Source organism: Hyla sarda, chromosome 4, assembly GCF_029499605.1.
Source record: "Hyla sarda isolate aHylSar1 chromosome 4, aHylSar1.hap1, whole genome shotgun sequence".
Lineage (NCBI taxonomy): Eukaryota > Metazoa > Chordata > Amphibia > Anura > Hylidae > Hyla > Hyla sarda.
The window spans coordinates 105,121,085-105,140,443 of NC_079192.1; the positions used below are offsets into that span (position 1 = coordinate 105,121,085).

Sequence of the window (19,359 nt, forward strand, 5' to 3'; positions counted from 1 at the left end):
CAGTTTTTCCCAGCGCGGGCCAGGAACTTCGGACGGCCGTAACAGGAGAATCTAACAAGATTGAGGGGTCGTTGGACAGGTAAGTTAATGGGTTACAGTTAATGGGCTACATTGTGGCATTTTTTTTTGTGGTGCAGCGGAGTACTCCTTTAAGTCACTTTGCCTGATATCACCAAGGCAAGTTACGATTGTAAACATGGTAAAAGTGTAGTTTGGAGTCTGTTGTGTAAGTTTATTTCTGCTATTTATAAGACCCAAAGGCCCACAGAGAGCTTTAAAAACCTTTGTATCATACCCCTTGATCACATTGTGTGAGCTCCCGGCAGGACAAAAGTGAGCGTTCCCCAGCAAATGCAACGTCACTAAAGCCTGCAAGAGCTGTACCTTGCCATTCCCCACACGCATTTCCTGAGTTTAGTCTCCCGCCAGGCCACGAGGAGACCAAACTAACTGACTTGTGCAGGGAACATAACAGAGCCACCTAGTGGCCATTTTTTTCAATGACATTAAAAACATTAAAAATAAAGGTGGAGAATTTTAGCAACGAGTAAATAGCAAAGTGTCTTATAATTACATCAGGAGCAATATATCACAAGTTTGTTTAGTTTGGGGACAAGTACACTTTAAAGGGGTACTCCCACCCTAGGCATCTTATCCCCTATCAAAAGGATAGGGGATAAGATGTCTGATCGCGGGGGTCCCGCCGCTGGGGACCCCTGCATTATTGCATGCGGCACCCACCTGTTTTTACACCGGTGGAGGGTCTGAGTCGCGACTACAGGAACGGAAGTCCATGACGTCTGGACTCCGCTCCCGTGTGACGTCACGCCTGTCCCCCCAATGCAAGTCTATGGGAGGGGGCATGGCGGCCGTAACGCCCCCTCCCATAGACTTGCATTGAGGGGCGAGCGTGACGTCACATGGGGGCGGAGTCCTGATGTCACGGACTTCCGTCCCATAGTCGCGACTCAGACCCTCCAGCAGTTCCGGTGAAAAAACAGGTGGGCGCCGCATGCAATAATGAGGGGGTCCCCTGCGGCGGGACCCCCACGATCAGACATCTTATCCCCTATCCTTTGGATGGGGGGGAGTACCCCTTTAAAGGGTCACTCTAGGAAAAAAGTTTTTTTTTTTTTATCTACTCAGCATAAGCATGGTAGGGGAAAAAAATAGCCCAAACTACAACATCCCCACCCTTCCCATTGTGTTTCTTACTGGCAGCTCCTTTTCTCTAATACCACATCACTTCTGGTCTCCAGAGTAACCAGTTCACACTAGGTTTGTGTGGACTGGATGTCACTTTCTCAATGTCTCATAGAGTTACGTTAAGTAAGTTACTTCTGGTCCATACAGAAAGCATTGTGTGACTGGACAAGTCAGCTAGAGCACAGCATGGGCCTTATGATAGGAAGGGTAGCAGGGCAGCTGTTTATCCTCACCAGACTTATGCCGGGAGGGGAAATAACATATTACCAGAAGTGTAACTTTAAAGAGGACCTGTGGTCATCCAAAAAATAAAAAACAAGTCAGTTTATAGTCCTTCTTATAGTTCAGGTAATGTGTCAGAGGGGTGAGGACGTGTGTGTCAGTGTGCTTACTATGATGGGAGTAGTGAATATTTTAATGTCCAGGGGTTGGGGGCTCTTTGTGAGCTGTCTGAACTTTAGACAAACTTCTGCTGGAGGTGCCACCCTCCCTCTACTTCCATCATTAGATTGGCCCCTTTCTGTGTCTTTTAATGGAAAATATACTAATCATTGTAACATGAGACTTACTGATGGATAGTCACTTCATTTTCTTCCTGTTGCAAACAGCACTGAGGCTTTACCCCCCCGATCCCCAGTGAGTCTATGCCCTGCAATCAGCGCACAGCTCTATGACGTGTGCCTATGGAGGAGCATAAAACCATGTACATCACTCCAATGCCTGCACTAGTTTGTTGTGCGAAGTGGATGCCTATGGTCACATGCACCTCCTTTGGCACACATGTCATGGCTGATTGCACAGCAAGTACGGATGTGGAATCGGGAGGTGGAGCCTCATTGTTGTTCACAATGAGGCAGAAGTAAAGTGACTATCCATCATATATCCTGTGTTGCAATGATTGAGATGTTTTCCATTAAATGGGACAGAAGATAGCTAACCCTATGAGGGAAGTAGAGGGAGCAGAATGTCCACGGTAAAGACAGCTCACAAGAGCCTGCTCTATAAGTGTGGCCAGCACTGAAAACATACCCACCCACCCATGTGATAGTAAGCAATGTAAACATAACCCCTAATTGAATCATAAGAGGGACTATAAAACCCTATAACTCTGGAACAGATGAGGGTTGGGGCTGATGGTGATCAATATACTCTATAAAGGGTGTACATGAAGCTATCTATACATGCCACAAACTCACTAACCTGGAGGTGACCACAATTCCTCTTTTAACTTTACTATGGGACCCCATAATTTCTAGTTGCACCCCTGCGTGTGAAAACATGCCCTTACGCGCACACACACTCACTTAAACGCGTACACACAAACCCAAACACACATTCATTCTATGATTTACTCATTCATCTTCCACAGAAAAAAAAATATTCCTAATTTGTAATGGCTTGATCATGGTCCAAATGTAGAATAAAGAGATTAAGCACTTGGAAGAACAGTGCTTCTATTGGGAATATAAGTCCTAATCATATAACACAGTTTGGATCTGACCTGTAGCAGACCTCTTGGGGAGAGTTACACCATAGAATACAGCTTTGATTGGATTTTAATTTAAAATAAATACCTTTTCTGTGTCATGATGTTTCTATTGAAGTCAGATAGAAGTTTTAATTTAATTGAATGGTCTGGAAGTTCCCATGTTATGTTAGAAAGTAAAATAATGGATCTGTTTTTCGTTGATGTGAGAGTCCAGCCATCCCTTAGTTTATGTTTTTGAATCTAACTTCTTTTCAATTAGAAAAATGAAGATTGTACTTTTTAGCTTGCTTAGCCTGAGTTTTTGTTGGCTACATGAGCTCAATAACATTGTATTTAATTTAATATATTCTTAATTTATAATAGAAATGTGTGTAAATAAATCTCCACATGCACACTTTACATTAAAGTATAATTTTTCTAAAGGTTTACGGAAACCAACAACCATTGTAATCAGTGCCTATAGCAGTAATCCAAGGGAAACAGCAACCCAAAAAAAAGAGAAATAGCGGTGCACGCAGAGCCGGACCCTGGTCAATGGTCCTATATGTAATGCAAATTAGTAGAAGTCCGTAGCACACAATCCGAATAAGTGAAAAAAGTGAAGTTTTATTCCATAAACAGGTGAAAGTTACAGCGACGTTTCAACCAGCTCTCCTGGTCTTTCTCAACCATGCTTGAGAAAGACCAGGAGAGCTGGTTGAAACGTCGCTGTAACTTTCACCTGTTTATGGAATAAAACTTCACTTTATTTCACTTATTCATTGTGTGCTGCGGACTTCTACTAATTTATATATATATATATATATATATATATATATATATATATATAAAACAATGGCGCAGCACTCCAAAATTGCAAAAAGTGTAAAAATGTATTCCTTCATGTCAAAATTCAAATCGACGTTTCAGCTCCCCACTGGAGCTTTTTTCAAGCATGCTTGAAAAAAGCTCCAGTGGGGAGCTGAAACGTCGCTTTGAATTTTGACACGAAGGAATACATTTTTACACTTTTTTGCAATGTTGGAGTGCTGTGCCATTGTTTTCTATTATATGGACTTTGATCGGGGCGCTGGCACCGGGCATCTAATGGTGAAGTGGTGCTGCATTGTTTTTGAATATATATATATATATAGATATATATATATATATAGATATATATATATATATATATATATATAGTCACACACACTGACACAGTACTGACATATTGAAGCAGAAAGCCTAACTCTTACTAAACTGTACATACAGAAAATGTGAAGCACAATAGTACAAAAAGCACTTTTGAGAGGGTCACCCACACTGTTGCATTGAGGATTAGCTAGAAATAAAACAAAGTTGTTGCACTAAAGGCACTTTAGGTGTCTCTTTTGCCTTACTGGCTGTTAGTCACTATAGTCTAGGTATATAATATTTTAGGCACCAGTACTGGTTTTGGGGCTTGTCTATTAAATACTGTGCTCCAGGTTTTAACTATATCTGTATTTTTGAGTTGGGATTTGCCCTCAACTACAATATTAATACTAAATGTAATTTAGTGCATATAGATAACGTGGTGGCTCAGCTGCTATAGACCGGTGTTTAAATCCCATCCAGAGAAACTTCTGAGTTCTGCCATGTTTGCATGTGTTCCCTCCAAAAGCATACTATTTTTGGAATTTAGATTGTGTGCCCCACTGAGAAAAGTAAATAATGATAATATCTGTACAGCACTGCGGAATATGTTGGCACTATATAAAAAAAGAAAGCATTATTATCAAGAACCATTGATTATTGGGCAACTTGACCAGTAACATCAAGATCCGTAGAACTCAAAATACGATTCACAGACCATAGTAAAGTATGGAAGTGTCCTGGGAAATATTGAGTAGAAGAAGCTTGATAGACTGGCACTACTCACTCTCTGAAAAAGGTACATCTGATATAGGAGCTAGGAAAGACCTTACCCTGTGCATGAAGCAGTCTGGTGGTGCTTTGGAGTTCAAAGTCCCATAACAAATAATGCATAAGAAGAAAAAACTCGGCAACTCACCACAGCTGCTGGAAGACTTCATTGCAAGGTCAATGCATCACACCGGTCACAGGCAGGAAAGTATAGAAGGGAGGCGCGGGGGATACACAGCGTGGGACAGCGTGGTTTCGTGCCGGACTGGCACTTCTTCAAGCCACACAGGTGCGTGTATGGATCTCTACTACTATTAAGTAGCTCAGGTGAATAGTACAACTGGGATGGGGCAGGATCATGAGACAACAAAATGTGAACAGTAAAATAGATAATATACAAAACAATCAACAAAAATCCGAACAAAAGAATCAATAGAAGTACATATTATAAAAAGGCACTTAAATCGTGCCTGTCATTGAGACCGGCCAATCACAAGGCATTTAACTTCATTATTCATCTGGACTCTTTTTGTAGCAACATCCGGTGTCTAAATTCTGCGGAATTTTCATTACTTCTAAACCGGCAAATTTGATACACCAGCCATTGCCCCTGTGGATTTCCTGGGAAATATGCCTTGTAGCTTTTCTTCTCAGCATAGAGCACACATAGGCACTATCAGAAAGTCATAAGGTAGGTGCCCGATTATTATTTCCTTCTAATGCGATGTTCTAACTGGAATGACACTGCATTCAGTCTGAAAAACTAAAGCTATGATGGGATAATCCCACCAACAACAATGGATAAGTGAAAATGTATACGATCGCTGGGGATCTGACCAATACAACCCCCAATGATCACCAAAACAAGGGTCCCAAGTCATTTGTCTGAATGGAGCTTCAGTAATGTGTTCTAAGCATTCTAGGTAGTGGTGTATTATGGTAGGGTCACACATAGGGTCACACACAGCATGTTTCATGCTGCGCTAAATCCACTGCACTGTGAGAACTATGCTGTGTATTCTTAATTGAGCAGACACACAAGGCTATCCCTGTGTGTGCAGTGAGGTTTGGAGACATGCCCAGCGCACCAACCTGATTGTGTCTGCTCATAGGAGAATATGATACAAATTTCCCGCTGTACAGCAAATATCGCATACTGCATAAATACATTATGTATACTCTTTGTGTGACCCTACCCTTAAGGTTTCCTGCTACCCTAGTCCGGGGGGAAGGGGGGGGGGGGGTTGGCTGATGGGCTAGTCTAGGGGGTGGGTGGCGATTGGTCAGCTGCTGTGGGGGGAAGGTGATGGGCTAGTCCAGGGGGTGCTGTACACATCTTCATAGAATGCACCAGGCTTTCATTCACAATCTGAAAGTGAAACCAAACATTTGAGCAGAATATCCTATAGACAATTGGTCTCCAAACTGTGGCCCTCCTATGCTGCGAAGTGTAGTTTTGCAACAGCTGGAGGTCCTCAGTCTGGAGGCCACTGCTATAGACAAGCTGTTATCCCCAAGAATACCAACGAGAAAGCAGGAGTGAAACGTCAATAGTATGGCATGAAAATATGATCTTATAAAATAAATCAGCTTTTATAAGTATTCTGGGAGAGATTTATCAAAACCTTTGCAAAAGAAGAGTGGTGCAGTTGCCCATAGCAACCAATCAGATCCCTTGTTTTAATTTTCAGAGGTCTTTTAAAAATAAAAGAAGCAGTCTGATTGGTTGTTATGGGCAACTGGTCAAATTTCTCTCTGTGCAGTTGTTACGCCTAGCGCTCCGGGTCCCCGCTCCTCCCCGGAGCGCTCACGGCGTCTTTCTCCCTGCAGCTCCCCGGTCAGTCCCGCTGACCGGGAGCGCTGCACTGTCATGGCCGTTGGGGATGCGATTCGCACAGCGGGACGCGCCCGCTCGCGAATCGCATCCCAGGTCACTTACCCGTTCCCGTCCCCTGCTGTCATGTGCTGGCGCGCGCGGCTCCGCTCTCTAGGGCGCGCGCGCGCCAGCTCCCTGAGACTTAAAGGGCCAGTGCACCAATGATTGGTGCCTGGCCCAATTAGCTTAATTGGCTTCCACCTGGTCCCTGACTATATCTAACCTCCTCCCATGCACTCCCTTGCCGGATCTTGTTGCCCTTGTGCCTAGTGAAAGCGTTTTGTGTGTCTAAAGCCTGTGTACCAGAACTTCTGCTATCCACCCTGACTACGAACCTTGCCGCCTGCCCCCGACCTTCTGCTACGTCCGACCTTGCTTCTGTCTACTCCCTTGTACCTCGCCTATCATCAGCAGTCAGAGAGGTGAGCCGTTGCTAGTGGATACGACCTGGTCACTACCGCCGCAGCAAGACCATCCCGCTTTGCGGCGGGCTCTGGTGAAAACCAGTAGTGACTTAGAACCGGTCCACTAGCGCGGTCCTCGCCAATCCCTCTCTGGCACAGAGGATCCACTACCTGCCAGCCGGCATCGTGACAGTAGATCCGGCCATGGATCCCGCTGAGGTCCCTCTGCCTTATATCTCTGATATCACCACGGTGGTCGCCCAGCAATCCCGACAGATCGCCCATCTAACCCACCAGCTGTCGGAAATGTCCACCATTGTGCACCAACTTCAGTCGCAACTTCAGCAGCAATCATCTCCTCCGCCAGCTCCTTCACCCCTTCCGCAGCGAGTGGCCACTCCTAGCCTCCGCCTGTCCTTGCCGGACAAATTTAATGGGGACTCTAAGTTTTGCCATGGCTTCCTTTCGCAATGTTCCCTGCACATGGAGATGATGTCGGACCAGTTTCCTACTGAAAGGTCTAAGGTGGCTTTCGTAGTCAGCCTTCTGTCTGGAAAAGCCCTGTCATGGGCCACACCGCTCTGGGACCGCAATGACCCCGTCACTGCCTCTGTACACTCCTTCTTCTCGGAAATTCGAAGTGTCTTTGAGGAACCTGCCCGAGCCTCTTCTGCTGAAACTGCCCTGCTGAACCTGGTCCAGGGTAATTCTTCCGTTGGCGAGTACGCCATACAATTCCGTACTCTTGCTTCTGAACTATCCTGGAATAATGAGGCCCTCTGCGCGACCTTTAAAAAAGGCCTATCCAGCAACATTAAAGATGTTCTGGCCGCACGAGAAACTCCTGCTAACCTGCATGAACTCATTCATCTAGCCACTCGCATTGACATGCGTTTTTCTGAGAGACATCAAGAGCTCCGCCAGGAAGAGAATGAGATCTCTGGACACCTCTCCCACAGTCTCCACTGCAATCTGCGCCTAGGCCTCCCGCCGAGGAAGCCATGCAAGTGGATCGGTCTCGCCTGACCCTGGAAGAGAGGAATCGCCGTAAGGAAGAGAATCTTTGTCTGTACTGTGCCAGTACCGAACATTTTTTGGTGGATTGCCCTATCCGTCCTCCACGTCTGGGAAACGCACGCTCGCACCCAGCTCTCGTGGGTGTGGCGTCTCTTGATGCTAAGACGGCTTCTCCACGTCTCACGGTGCCTGTACGGATTTCTACTTCAGCCAGCTCTTCCCTCTCAGCCGTGGCCTGCCTGGACTCTGGTGCTTCTGGGAATTTTATTCGGGAGTCCTTGGTGAATAAATTCCGCATTCCGGTGACCCGTCTTGTCAAGCCACTCCACATTTCCGCGGTCAACGGAGCCAGGTTGGATTGCACCGTGCGTTACCGCACGGAGCCCCTCCTAATGTGCATCGGACCTCATCACGAGAAAATTGAATTTTTGGTCCTTCCCAATTGCACTTCCGAAATTCTCCTTGGACTACCCTGGCTTCTACACCATTCCCCAACCCTGGACTGGTCCACTGGGGAGATCAAGAGTTGGGGTCCCTCTTGTTCCAAGGACTGCCTTAAACCAGTTCCCAGTACTCCCTGCCGTGACCCTGTGGTTCCTCCTGTATCCGGTCCCCCTAAGGTCGTTAGGGACTCTGCCTGCCACAGAAAATGCCTCTCCCCCCCTCCCAGTCCCTTCAGGCAAGCCTCTGTGTCCCCTCATGGCTCCCGTCCTTGTGTCTCCCTGCCCCGTGCCAAGCTTCACCCTCTGCCCTCCCTCCCCATTCCTACTCCTGCTGTACTGCCTGCCATTGAGGAAACCATCCATTCCTTCCCGGTGTCCTCATCCCAGGGGAGGCAGTCACCGGACAAAAAAAAGGGGAGACCTAAGGGGGGGGTACTGTTACGCCTAGCGCTCCGGGTCCCCGCTCCTCCCCGGAGCGCTCACGGCGTCTTTCTCCCTGCAGCTCCCCGGTCAGTCCCGCTGACCGGGAGCGCTGCACTGTCATGGCCGTTGGGGATGCGATTCGCACAGCGGGACGCGCCCGCTCGCGAATCGCATCCCAGGTCACTTACCCGTTCCCGTCCCCTGCTGTCATGTGCTGGCGCGCGCGGCTCCGCTCTCTAGGGCGCGCGCCAGCTCCCTGAGACTTAAAGGGCCAGTGCACCAATGATTGGTGCCTGGCCCAATTAGCTTAATTGGCTTCCACCTGGTCCCTGACTATATCTAACCTCCTCCCATGCACTCCCTTGCCGGATCTTGTTGCCCTTGTGCCTAGTGAAAGCGTTTTGTGTGTCTAAAGCCTGTGTACCAGAACTTCTGCTATCCACCCTGACTACGAACCTTGCCGCCTGCCCCCGACCTTCTGCTACGTCCGACCTTGCTTCTGTCTACTCCCTTGTACCTCGCCTATCATCAGCAGTCAGAGAGGTGAGCCGTTGCTAGTGGATACGACCTGGTCACTACCGCCGCAGCAAGACCATCCCGCTTTGCGGCGGGCTCTGGTGAAAACCAGTAGTGACTTAGAACCGGTCCACTAGCGCGGTCCTCGCCAATCCCTCTCTGGCACAGAGGATCCACTACCTGCCAGCCGGCATCGTGACAGCAGTTTTTTACAAATCACCACCAATATGTCACTTTACATGAATCTTAAATGTAATTTAAGTAAATACGTCAATAAAACATTGTAAACCTGTTCTTTTAATGGAGCATTTAATCTGATGGCTACAGAGATTACAATATTGGCAACTTAAATATTTTACAGGAAAACTTTCAAACTTCTTAATCCTATTTGGAAACATTGGGCTGGCCATGGGGTAAAGAATAGCAGCTCACTATAATCTCTGATATAAACTTTTATATACATAAAGGGGACCAACATGGATAAGAGGATATTGAAAAGAAGAAAAACTACCACAAGAGTACATAGTTTTAAATAAGAGGGGTAAAGATTCATGCTGTAGTATGCCCCTTTACTTAAAGGGGCACTCCGGCCATAATACATCTTATCCCCTATCTAAAGGATAGGGGGTAAGATGTCTGATAAAGGAAGTCCCGCTGCTTTTGCATTGAGGGGGTGGCACATGACGTCACATGGGGGCTGAGTTGTGAAGTCACCATACTCCGCCCCGTGGTCGTTATGCTTCACAATCGGAGCCTTCAGCGCTGTGGAGAGCACTCACAAAGGTGGGTGCGGGTTGACATATTATGTAAGAGTAGTGTATACATGGAATAGCCTTCCTGCAGAAGTGATAGCTACAAATACAGTGAAGGAGTTTAAGCATGAATGGAATAAACATAAGGTTATCCTTCATATAAGATTGGACAAGAACTATTGATAGGATTCAGAATATTGGGCAGACTACATGGGCCAAATGGTTCTTATCTGCCGACACCTTCTATGTTTCTATGTTATCATGGAGTACCAGCTGACATATCTGAAGCTACAGCACTAGTGCAGAGGGAGAATGGTGTAAAGTCTTTCAGTGTCATATAGTATCAAGACAAAGTCTTCATCTCGGAGTGATAAAGGGCCTTTCAGATGAAAGGTTAGAGCGTTTCTTCCCAGCCACTGAAGCTCCACATTTGAATAAAAGTCAATCAGACCCAGGGTCACTTTCACTCCACTCCCTGGGCTCTGACTTTGGAAACTCTTCTTGTGTACAAGAGATCAGTGCAATTCTAGCTGCATTGATCTGCTTTCCAAGCTGAATGCCTTCATGTGACGTGAAATGAGGAGCCTGTGAAAACTAAAATCAATATAACTAAACATTCTCCACTGTGAACTCACCTGTCAGCCCTTGAGCGTTTCATCCTACAGCATTGTGAAGTTTTTCGTCTACGTTCTCTGATGTTGTTCTGCTCTCCAAACACTTGCCCTACTCTATGTATAGGGCCTGCAGACCTAAAATACATGTTATTTGGATTTCAAAAATGCATGCAAATCGCTATACTCACCTTTGCCAGCCTTGAAGACAATTACAATATATTTCATCATACGAGCCATATAGCTTTCTCATCTTATTATGTAAACAGCCAGAGGCATTGCTTGAAGCACCCATGCCCCTGTGGAAAATCTATACCAGGGCCCACCACCTAATCATTATGTGCCATTGTGTGCAGGGACTTCACACAGCCCAGCTTTTATGTGCATTATAGAAGGAAACTTTCATTTGTATAATAGTATATATTGTTATTATTGTTATTACATTATTGTGCACCTCTGCTCTGCCCCTTTAGAATAATGATTTATTCGTAAGTGGCAGCAGGGATTATGGCACTGCTCATAAGGAACATAGTCTTTGCAAGAAAAGAAACAGAATCCAGCCCGATGTGATGTTGTTCCCCGGCCTGGATTGGGCTTTGTTCTTGCAAAGGTGAAGATGTTCATGAGCTGCGCTGAGCAGGATGTACGTACAGTCTCTGCAACCCCTATAGCAATATAAAAAGCAGATATTTTAGTAGAAGATTCTCTTGTGTTCCCTTAATTGATTAATTAATTAATTAATTGATTCATTCCAGTTGGAGTTCACAATCTAAATCCTATTACTACATTTTGGAAGGTTGGAGGAAACCGTAATACCCAAATAAAGACCACACAAACATGAAAGGAACACACAGATTCCATAATGATGTTGTCCTTGGTCAAATTTGAACACTGAACCACAATGCTTAAAGTGGACCTATCAGCACCTAAACAAAGGTAAACATAGACCTCTAGATATAGCTTCTCATCAGGATTCTAGGCATCTTTTTTATCTCCATATTCCTTTCCGGAGCCCAGATTCCAGCCTTTTTGTAAATATTTAAATTAGGTTCTAGTGCCTGGGGTCATTCCTTAGCACAGCACGCGGCCAGGGTTAGCCAACCGATCTCCTCATATTCTCTGTGTCTGCTGTCAATTAAAGTGGGGAAGACACTGAGGCAGTAAATAAGGGGAGATAGGGTGGCTAACACTAGGCTCTTACAGTGCTGAGGAGCACCCCTGTCTGTGTTAGTAAATACTTGCCTTTCTGGCACATTTTTTTTTATAGTTCTGTGTTGCGCTGTTCCTGAAATAGTCAACTGGGTGTTACCAATTGGGGGGGGGGGGGGTGCTTCTATGCTGTCTAAAACTTCCAGATTTAATTGAATAGTCTCAGTCAGTGTGGTGACGCTCTCACAATTGGTAACACCCAGTTGGCTATTAAGTTTATTTTGTAAGAAAATAACAAGGGAATTATGCTGTAATAAAAGGGATTCCTGAATTGGTATTTCATAGGAAAAATATGTATTTTATAAAAACAGACAGGTCAGGTGATGCCACAGGACTCGTTCATCCACTTCTGATGTCCCCTCTTTAAAGGTTTGTGTTATGAGTCCCGGAAAAAAAAAAAGTGTTGTCACTCAAGAATACACACTGTAACAAATTACCTTTCTTATAACAAACTGTAACAAACCCTTCATAGAGTTAACCCCTTAAGGACTCAGCCCATTTTCACCTTAAGGACGCAGCCAAGTTAATTTTTGCGTTTTTGTTTTTTCTTCCTCGCCTTCTAAAATTCATAACTCTTTTATATTTCCATTTCCAGACTCATATGAAGGCTTGTTTTTGCGTGACCAGTTGTACTTTGTAATGACATCGCAAATTTTATTCTAAAATGTATGATAAACCCCCCAATTTTATTTTTTTTGTGTAAGGAAATTTAAACAAAAATCATAATTTTGGGGGGTTCATTTTCGCGCTGTACACTTTACGGTAAAAAAAAAAAACATGTTTTCTTTATTCTCTGGGTCAATATGATTAAAATGATACCCATGGTTACATACAAATCTCAAACTTTTTTTTTACAAAATCAGTATGTTTAAAATTGCCCTATTTTGACCACCTCTAACTTTCTTATTTTTCCGTATTCAGGGATGTGTTAGGGCTAATTTTTTGTGCCATGATCTGTAGTTTGTTTTGGTACCAGATTTGTGTATATATGTGACTTTTGATCGCTTTTTATAAATTTTTTTTGCAGTTTGATTTGACAAAAAAGCAGACATTATATTTTTATAGTTCGGACATTTACGCACACAACAATACCAAATATGTTTATTATTTGTCTTTTTTTTACCCTTCTATGTATTAATATGGGGACAAAGGGTGAGTTAAAACTTTATTGGGGGAGGGGATTTTTCAATATTTTTTTTACTTTTTTTAAAACTTTTTTGCATTTATTTTACACTTTTTAGCCTCCATAGGGAACTATTTATAGCAATCATTAGATTGCTAATACTGTTCAGTGCTATGCATAGGGCATAGCACTGATCAGTATTATCGGTGATCTTTTTCTCTGGTCTGCTGGAAGGCAGATCAGTGCAGAAGACCTTGGGAGATGGACGGAGGCAGGTGAGGGGACCTCCGTCCGCCATCTTGGCTGATTTGATCCCTGTGGCAGTGCTGCGCACGATTAGGTCAGCCATTATAAGTGCCACACTGCCGCAGATGCCGTGATCTGTATTGATCATGGCACCTGAGGGGTTAATGGCAGACATCAGCGCAATCGCTGATGTCCGCCATTACCGGCGGGTCCGATACCCGCCAGGAATGAAGCGAGTGCAGCTCCTGCGCTCGTATCACAGCTGCAAATTAAATGTACGGCGCTGTGCGCTAAGAGGTGCTATGCAGCGCAATACATTTACGGCGCATGTACTTAAAGGGAACCAATCATCAGATTTTACCCTATATAATGCTCTGTAAAGCGCTATATAGGGTAAAATTGTTGTCCTCACCATCCCCGAGAGACGCTCCTGCCTCCAGGGATGGTGAAGATATGAAGTTATAAACTAGTCACTGCCATGGCCGTAAGTAGTCCCCTGGGTGGGGGGCTCCTCTTAACTACTCCCGTTCTTCTGCAGGCAGCGACGCCCCTCCTCTTGATGGGCCGCGTCATTGTTCCGCTCACTGAACGGACGGAGCAGAGCGATGACGCGGCCCATCAATCAAACGGAGGGGGCGTCGCTACCGGCCGAAGAACGGGAGTAGGTGAGAAGAGCTCCCCGCCCAGGGGACTACTTACGGCGGCGGCGGCGGTTTATAACTTCATATCTTCACCATCCCTGGGGGCAGGAGCATCCCCCGGGAATGGTGAAAAGAAAGATTTTACCCTATATAACGCTTGGCAAAGGACACAGCCCATTTTTGCCTTGAAAACACAGAAAGTTAACTTTTTTGCATTTCGATTTTTTCCTCTTGGCTTTCTAAGAGCTATAACTCATTTTGCCATCTACCAGCCCATATGAGGCTTGTTTTTGTGTGACCAATTGTGCTTTATAATGACATCACTCATTTTACTTTAAAATCTATGACGCAACCAAAACATATATCATTTTTGAGGGGAATTGAAAAACAAATGCAATTTTGCAACTTTTTATTTTGGGTTTGTTTATTTGGAGTGTACTTTATGGTAAAAATTGCTGTGGGTCAATATGATTAAAATGATACCCATGCTTACATGCTTTTCTGTTATTGTACTACTTAAAAAAAAAGTCAAGCCTATTTTTCTTCTTAATTGTATTCTGACTTCTATAACTTTTTTTAATTTTCCCTATACGGGGCTGTATGTGGGCTACTTTTTAGTGCCATGATCTGTAGTGTTCATCACTACCACTTTTGCACATAAAAGACTTTTTGATCACTTTTATATTAAATTTATTGTGGGTTGTGATGTGGACATTGGCATTATTTTACATTTATGCCGTTAACCGTATGGGTTCATAAACATAATATTTTAATAGTTCGGATATTTGCACATGCAGTAATTCCAAATATGCAGGGTTTTTATTTCTTTTTAATTAAAAAATAGAAAAAGGGAATAATTTAAATCTTTATTAGGGGAGGGGCTTATGTGTGTTTAAAAAAAAAAAAAAAAAATATATATATATATATATATATATATATATATATATATATTTTATTAGTTTACTTTCACTTTTTTAGGACCCCATAGTGAACTTTTACATTCAACCTTCAGATTGCTTACATTGAGTAATGCTTCGCTGTTGCATAGCATTAGTCAGTGTTATCGGTGATCTGCTAGTAGAGCCTGGCTCAGAAGGCTCTATCAGCAGATTGGAGCCGGGATCCACACAGTGCAGGTGAGAGGGCCTCAGACGGGGAGCAAACTGATTGGACCTCTGCATACATGTTGTGGGGTAGCCAATTGGTTTAGTGGGACTGTGATTGCGGCACTTAAGGGCTGTAAGGGCATGGCTGCTGACAGCTCCTGCACTTGCTTGATAGTTGGTCTGCTGCTCAGGATGTAAGTGTACTTCCTGGTGCATTATTAAGTACCAGGGCACCAAGACGTATATTTACATCCAATGGGGGAGATTTATTAAAACCTGTGAAGAGGATAGGTTGACCAGTTGCCCATAGCAACAGATTACTTTTTTTTTTTTTTGAAAAAGGCCTCTGAAAAATGAAAAAAAGTGATCTGATTGTTTGCTATGGGCAACTGCTCCACTTTTCCTCTGCACAGGTCTTTATATATATTCCCCAATGTTCTTAAGGGGTTATCATTCTGATAATACACTGTAACAAAAACCTCCTTATGCCCCTATCATCATGATAGCACGCTATAAAAAACCTCCTCATGTAATCTTCTTACTACTGTGGTGACACACTGTAACAAACCTTATCCTTCTGTAATCACCTTACTACTGGGGTTACACACTGTAAAAAAAAAACCCTCCTCATGTAATCTCCTTACTACTAGGGTGACACACTGTAACAAACCTCCTCCTTATGTAATCTCCTTACTACTGTGGTGACACACTGTAACAAACCTCCTACTCATGTAATCTCCTTACTACTATGGTGACACACTGTAACAAACCTCCTCCTCATGTAATCTCCTTACTACTGTGGTGACACACTGTAACAAACCTTCTCCTCCTGTAATCACCTTACTACTGGGGTTACACACTGTAACAAACCCCCTCCTCATGTAATCTCCTTACTACTAGGGTGACACACTGTAACAAACCTCCTCCTTATGTAAGCTCCTTATTACTGTGGTGACACACTGTAGCAAACCTCCTCCTCATGTAATCTCCTTACTACTATGGTGACACACTGTAACAAACCTCCTCCTCGTGTAATCACCTTACTACTAGGGTGACACACTGTAACAAACCTCCTCCTTATGTAATGTCCTTACTACTGGGGTGACACACTGTAACAAACTTCCTCCTCATGTAATCACCTTACTAATGGGGTGACACACTGTAACAAATCTCCTCCTTATGTAATCTCCGTACTACTGGGGTGACACACTGTAACAAACCTCCTCCTCATGTAATCTCCTTACTACTATGGTGACACACTGTAACAAACCTCCTCCTCATGTAAGGAGGAGACTGAGGGAGGGTAAGAACAGAGGTCGGTCCTGCGGGACTAATGTAACAGGGACGGCGTTCCTCCACTCCGTCCCTGTGTGTTCCTGCAGGACTCGAGCCCTGAAGAAAACCCTTGTCATGAATCATCTGGAGGTAAAAACAAAAAGTTAAGAAAAAAGTTGCTTATGCTTTGGAGGACTTAGCACAGCCATGTACTGTACATTATTACATAATGGCCCTCATTTACTAAGAGTGTTGTGTAGGTTTCTTTGTGGGTTTTAATTCCCTACAATTTATTTTCCACGGTATTTACTAAGGTTTCCCTACATTTTCCCCTTTCCCTACACTTTGCTTTTTTTTACACATGCTCTTATCTGTCGGGTTTTTCTCAGCTCAAATCCACCACAGTTTCTTTGGAAACGTTAGCAAATATGTTGGGATTTTGTGAAAATGGCAGGAACATGCCCCTTTTCTGTGACCACGCCCCCTTTCCCCTATTGCCACACCCCTTTTTTGGGTTTTCTTAGCAAAATGGAGAGTTAGTTGGGGTTTTTTCAATTCAGGCGCAATTTCAGGCTCAAATTCAGGCGCAGACAGACTTTCAGGCGCATTGCGCCCCAAACTGGTGCACGACCCGCCAAAACATGTCAGGTTTGCAATAGTAAAGAGGGCCAATATGTATTATTTAAAGTAGAGCTTTCCAAACTTTTCATGTTGCTGACAGCCTTTTTAGACATGCATATTTGTTGACACAACCCTTTTTCATATCACGTTGCATGTCCTACAACACGACATGATACCAGTATCAATTATCAGCAATATAAATGTGGCTGCTACCCCTCTGTGCCATTTCATCACCCCATTCAACACCCCCCACTCCCTCTGCCATTTCATTCCCCTCATGCCATTTAATTCCTCCTTGCCCCCCTTGTCTTAATCTCCTCATGCCACTTTATTCCTCCCCCCTTGAACCCCCCCCCCCCCCCCCCCCGTGCCACATAATTCCCTTCCTTGATCCCGCATGATATTTTATTTGCTCCATATATTACCTCCTGTGCTACATACAGGCCCGGCCTTAGGTGTTCAGGCGCCCCGTGCGAGCTAACTTTGTGGCACCCCCCTATTACCCCATAAACATACACAAAAATATTTGTAACAAATATTTATTTTTAATATTTAATCATTCCCCTGCCCCCTTCACCAGTCCCCTGCCCCCCTTCACCAGTCCCCTGCCCTCCATAATCAGATGCAGTATAGTTCCCCCACATTAGGTGCAGTATAGCTCCCCACATTAGGTGCAGTATAGTTCCCCACATTAGGTGAAGTATAGTTCCCCCACATTAGGTGCCATATAGTTCCCCACATTAGGTGCAGTATAGTTCCCCACATTAGGAGCAGCATAGTTTTCCCACATTAGGTGCAGTATAGTTCCCCCACATTAGGTGCAGTACAGTTCCCCACATTAGGTACAGTATAGCTCCCCCACATTAGGTGCAGTATAGTTCTCCACATTAGGTGCAGTATAGTTCCCCACATTAGGTGCAGTATAGCCCCACATTAGGAAGCAGCAGGTTCCCCAAATTCGGTAGCATTGTCGTCCCTCCATCCCCCCCCTGGACTCACTCACACACACACACACACACACACAGACACACAGACAGTCAGGCAACCACACATGCACAGACAGACAGACAACCACACACACACACACACATACACACAGACAGAGACCCACACATACACATAGACAACCTTACCTGACCTGCGCTTTTCTTCTCTCCGGTGGCGCCCTGACTAGTGACGTCACTGACGTCCTGTGCGGGTCTGCGGAGAGACTTCACATGCGCAACGTCCCTCTTCAGACTCCAGCCGCCAGCCAACCGGAGACGCAGAGGAGGGCGGGGTAAGTGCAATACTGTGCAAAGCAGAAAACTGTGTCCCTGTGCAGAGGGTCACATTCTGCTACAGGGCACAGTATTCTTCATTACACCGGCATTTAGTGCTGCTTAGCAGGGCTAAATCCCGGGCGTCGGGCATTACAAATTATATATACTTGGTGCGAACTGTGTCGGACACCCGGCGCCCCTGTTGCCATGGCGCCCTGTGCGGCCGCACAGCTCGCACACCCCTAAGGCCGGCCCTGGCTACATAATGTCCCCTCTGATCCCCCTGCACAATTTCATTCTCCCCTTCATACCCTTGTGCCATTGAATTTTTCGCCTGACCCGTGGCTCCTGATGTGCTCTGGCAGGCTCAGGTGCAGACTCTGCGTCTCAGCGGTTCTGATGAGAAACGTCCTCTGTGCGGCACTGATGAGTGATGTCATTCCGCTTTTCACCATGATGTCAGGGGTGTTACTTGGCCCGTGCTGCTGATCTTCAACACTTAAAATCAGTGAGCAGTGGTGGTCGACAACACACCTAGGAATTGCTGCTGACACACTAATGTGTTGCAGCACCCAGTTGGGAAAGCCCTAATATAAGGAGACACTGTGTACTATAACACCACACTGCAGGAGCTGATCACTGTAATGGATTACTCTAAAAACAAGTTGTTATTATTTTTCATCCACACTTCATGAGATCCCAGCTCCTGCATAGTAACCAAATCCCCCAGCGCTGTATAATTAACACTGAACCCTTTAAAGCCAGGGAGTCCTTTAATCTATGACTCTGACTAAGAACAGGTTAACTAATCAATTAACCCAGCTGTAATTGTCACGAAAACATCTCAGGTAAAAGTGTTGCCCAGGAAACCTGTTCCTCTGGTCACTCTCAAGGACCGGAGCCGGCATGGCCTGTTTGATAATTATATAATCTAGTTTGCATTCACAACCCTTGTCTCTGTGCAGGACAAGTCTGGCGACATGATAGAAAGCAACAGGACTGACAGAGGCCATGGTTTAATTTGTAAAGGGCTGAGCTGCACTATAAAGCACATGAGTTCAAGGCTTCATTTCTGCAGCCGTAGCCTTCAGCATTATTTACCTACCTGGTTATCAGAACTCTCAAGGACAAGACATAAGCCACTTTTTTGTGCAAATGTTATACCACTTTATATCACTAATTTGTCTATGGAATGACATCTTATTACAATTATTGCATTCATCCTTTCTGATATGAGGAATTTTTCAGCATTTTAGGC

The 19,359-nt window shown here is 44.7% G+C and overlaps 1 long non-coding RNA gene across 2 annotated transcripts in view; it reads right to left on the reverse strand.

Annotated features, from left to right (window-relative positions):
• The window catches only part of LOC130366876 (uncharacterized), a 43,045-nt gene that overhangs the window by 9,920 nt on the left and 13,766 nt on the right, over window positions 1-19,359 (reverse strand). The window contains exons 2-3 of one of the 2 annotated variants that reach the window (XR_008891970.1): window positions 10,643-10,756; window positions 4,725-4,916 (exon numbers count right to left, since the gene is read on the reverse strand). The exons of the other annotated variant lie outside the window; for it this stretch is intronic. This is a non-coding gene — a long non-coding RNA (uncharacterized LOC130366876). The remainder of the gene's footprint in view (window positions 1-4,724; window positions 4,917-10,642; window positions 10,757-19,359) is intronic. 2 annotated transcript variants of the gene reach the window in all.